The sequence below is a fragment of the Nesoenas mayeri genome, assembly GCF_963082525.1.
Source record: "Nesoenas mayeri genome assembly, chromosome: 11".
In the NCBI taxonomy this organism is placed as follows: Eukaryota; Metazoa; Chordata; class Aves; order Columbiformes; family Columbidae; genus Nesoenas; species Nesoenas mayeri.
This window is the reverse complement of record NC_137563.1, coordinates 12,315,875-12,320,022: the sequence shown is the minus strand read 5'-3', so window position 1 is coordinate 12,320,022 and position 4,148 is coordinate 12,315,875. Positions and strand designations below refer to the sequence as shown.

Sequence of the window (4,148 nt, the reverse complement as noted above, 5' to 3'; positions counted from 1 at the left end):
CCGTACGTACAGCGCAGGCTGCAGCTGCACGGAGATCAGAGAGTGGCTTTAAGCAAAGCAAGAAGCCAACAGACAGCAGCAGCATCAACCCTCAGTGTCCCCAGGCAGGGACAGGGACCCGTGGAGGAAAAGCTGCTGCCCTGGGATGGAGACAAACAGCCACTTGTTTTTTTCTGCTTCACTCTCCAGTCTCTCGCAAGCCACTGGTCCAGTATCTGCTGACCTTGGAGGCTGCACAAAGAGGGGATATAACTGTGCATGGATGGTGTGGATTCCCCTCTTCCTGCTAAAGAAGCTGTTATTTCTCTTGTCATTGTTCATCTGGTTTTGAAAACCTGCCAGGACAGAAAGGTTTTGCATTCAGGGCAGATTACCCAACCCAAACCAACACAAAGCGATGCTTTTCGAGCCACATCCGCTCAGCTGATGGGGAAAAGCAAGTTCAACAATAAGAGTCAACCCAGAGAGCAAAAAAAAACCATCACCTGCATTTACTTTGCATGACCTCCAGCTCCGACTGTCGCTGGTGTGGAATAAATCCAGAGGGGAGAGAAAAAACACTTGTGTCCTAAAGCAAACAGCAAGGACAAGCTTGATGAGAGTATTTAAGCTGTTATTAGAGAGCGCTTGATTGCAAACCTTGTCGGAGCCCCGTGGAGCATGTGATGTTTGGTTTAGCAGCACTTAGCGGCTGTCCTGGGAAGGAAGAGAACAAAGTGTCGGTGTTAGAAAGTCAATATTGTCACAGGGAGGCGGGAGACAAAGGGCCACCAAGCCGCTGCTTGATGAAATCGCTCCTTGGGTTTATACAGCTTAGCTGAAGTTTATATTATTTCCCCCGAATTACTTTTCCAGATGTGGATGACATAAAAGATTAAGATCATAGACCCAACATGATTATTTCCACTGATGAGATTAATGTGTGGGTTTGGGGCTTTTTTTTTTTTAATCTTAACGAGAAGATGGATTTTTGGATTGGAACAAAAGTGTGTTTTCAAATGGTTTCACATCCCCAAAGCGGCAGCTCCGCTGCAGGTGGGATCTGCTCTCCCTCCCCCTCCCCTTTCTTCCCAATCCCAATAAATTATCCTTTAAACTGAGCTTTATCCTGTTTATTGTTGCCCGGAGGTGAATTTTTGATTTAATAATCTTAAAGGTCTTTTCCAACCTAAATGATTCTATGAATTGAAAAGAAAGGCCACAAACCCCATTGGTATTTTCTTGAGTAGTTGGACTCTAAATAGAAAAATAAAAATACTCTTTTTGCACATGGGTCATCGAAGCATTAAAGCTTCCAATTGCCCATATTACCCACTCCCTGGGGCACACAGCCCTGGGCTGCTGGTCCACAGAATTTTAGCACTTGCTTTTTGTTGTCAAATTTTTGGTGGCCTTTGCCAAAAACACTGGATTGCAGTTTAAATAAATAAATGGACATTCACAGAAACACTCATGCCAATAAAAGGGGTTGTTTCCCTTATGAAAATAATTCCTTATAAAGTCATAGCACAGCCCATATTTCCTTCTTCCTTCGCAGGAACTGCTGGGGCAGAGACTTTCCAGTTTTACGTGTTTAAATTCTGCCCCGATGCCACAATCTCAGGTTTGTGCTTTCGGGGGGAGGATTAACTTTATCCTTATTGCTGCCATTAACCTCCGCCCATGAGGACACCGGAGGTAAATCAGTAACTTCATTTCTTCATTAACAAGAAAATATACAATACTGTCACCAACGCACACAAAAAAGTGATTTTCTTTCCATATGTCAGAGTAAACACTTTTTTCTTTAGCTACACTGGCTTTTTTTTTTTAAAGGAACTTCCCCAGTTTGCAAATTTTCACATTTTTATGAGGCCATGCATCAATCAGAGGTTTGACCTCCACTCCAGAGACACATTTTCTAATCCATAACTTATTTTTTATCTTTATAAAACCCGAGGTGCCAAACTCAGCCCTTGAGAGGAAGGTGGAAATCCAGGTTTGAATCCTCATTCTGGATTTTACAGCTCTGGAAACACCATCAGCTAAATGCTGCTTTTCCACTTAAACACCAAGAAAAATCTAAATATTCATAAGCTTCATTCAGAATAACACGATGGCTTTTGTGATCCCTGCCCTGTCTGGGGGATGGGAGGAATCAACATGACATCCCCAGCCCCTATGAACAGCAGCAAAGGAACCACAGCCCAAGAAGAAAGGACCATTTACTTTTTTTCTGGGTTTTGCTGCATTTTCCTACCAAGTCGGCTCCGCAAACAGCAGCTCTGCCTTGTTTATAAAGGCAGTGTTGACATTCTGTTTGAAACGGTAATGTCAATTTGATAAAGTTAATTACTTATTATTTGGAATCTCATTTGCACTGAAGGTTGGATTGATTTAAAAAAGCAGAATTTGTGTTTAAACGAGGTGCTGGAGCAGCTGGGGGTGCCTGACGACGGGAGCCCCAACACGTGCTGGGTACGGCGGGGGCTCCAGCCCCACGGTCACAGGGTTCATTATCACAGATCAAAGTATCAACGTACCAGAGCTCAGAACGCCCCATGCAATAATGCATTTGCATAGTCCAAGCTCAAGTAAATATTTACTTTGTCTTATTTTTCAATTGAATTTCTTGGAGCAGCTGAGGAATTGTGCTTTGGAACTTTGCTCTGGTTTCAACTCAACAGCAAAAGACTTTTGCTGCTCATACTAATTGTAGTATTGGTATTATTCTACAATACTTCTATTATTGTAACTTCTTTTTTTTCATTGGTCCATTCCAATGGCGTTTCTTCTAAGCCTCAGGAACCCAAACCCAAAACAGAAATCCTGCCCTGCCAACTGCACTCCTCGATTTTCAGTCACTTATCATCCCTCCAGCCAACAGCCCTGAGAACATTCAAAACAGGTGATCTTATATCACATGAAGAAATAAAACCCCAGATCTGCTGCCACTCATAAAGAGCCAAACCACACACACTCACCTTCCTCCACATTTCCTAGTGAACAAATGTTCTTCCTAAACCCTCCGTATTGCTCCAATACCATTCCCAAAGTCCACAGTGCGTCTGACAAAACGCTCCTTAACGCCCATCTCTCCTTACAGGCTGCCTGGGAATAACTTGGGGGATTTCCAGCTGGAGGATACTAAAACAAAAACAGAGCAGCAAAGCACCAAAATTATCATTAAATAGCAGATATCTCTTCAAAACTCACCGGCATCATGGCAGGACCCAACCAAGCCACCCATCCCCTGGGCTCTTGTTTGGTCAGAAGGTGGGTGCTCTACACATCCGCCCTTCTCCACAGCATCTCCAGCATCCTCGTTAACCACTCCCAGTATTTTCCTCACCATCCTTCCAAGGCTGCATCCGCCGGTGTGGGGGTCCCAGAGGCATTTTGGGGTAGGCAGAGTTAGGGGTGGCAGCAGTAGAGCTGGTGACAACACAACTGAGCACCATCTGCCACCCCGTCCTGCTTGTGCATGGACCAGTGGCCCTGTGGGACCCACAGCACCAGTGGGACAGGGAGGGAGCCCCACAGGGGCTGGGACAAACCCCACAGCTGCTGGTGCAAACCCCTTCAGACCTCAAGCTCAGCACAGGCTGCACAACCAGACTTGGAGCAGTGCAAGGAAAAGGCTCCTACAAGCCCCAGCAGTTCACAAATGGTCTCAGAAACAATTTGAAGTCAAGTAGAAGGGTTGGTTCACTTCAAAACACAGCAGGATACAGGATTTACTAGGCAAAGCTGATGTTACTTACTGTACGCGTTCCCTGGAAAGGTTAGAGCTCTGCAAGCCAATGCAGGTTTAGGGACTTCGCCGTGACCCGCTGCTTCACATGCTCGTTTAATTTAATTTCTCTGGCTTTTGTCTGCAGAACACCTTCTACCCCTTTCAACAGTAAAGAGCCAAAATCCCAAAGCTAATATTTATGCCTTAGATCTCCTTGATGATGCAATCTAGTAACAAATCACTACTTAAATAATCCAGCCATTTAATCATCCAGAAATGTGTAGAAATAAGAGGATTAGCCTTCTATCCTAGGGAATTGTATTTTACAGGCTCTAGGTTTTTTTCCTAATAAAACAACAAGAGCAGCTCATGGTATTTTAAAAACAAATCCAAGTACCCAAAACTCCAGAGCAACCAAGCTGTGGGGCAGAAG

General features: G+C 44.5%; 1 long non-coding RNA gene across 1 annotated transcript; it reads right to left on the bottom strand.

Moving 5' to 3' along the window:
* Positions 1–232: 232 nt before the first annotated feature.
* LOC308044684 lies at positions 233–3,084 on the bottom strand. Its single transcript, XR_013922648.1, has 3 exons — positions 2,964–3,084; positions 486–696; positions 233–335 (listed from the first exon to the last, which is right to left on the bottom strand). It is a non-coding gene; the product is annotated as an uncharacterized lncRNA (long non-coding RNA).
* Between the last annotated feature and the right edge of the window lie 1,064 nt (positions 3,085–4,148).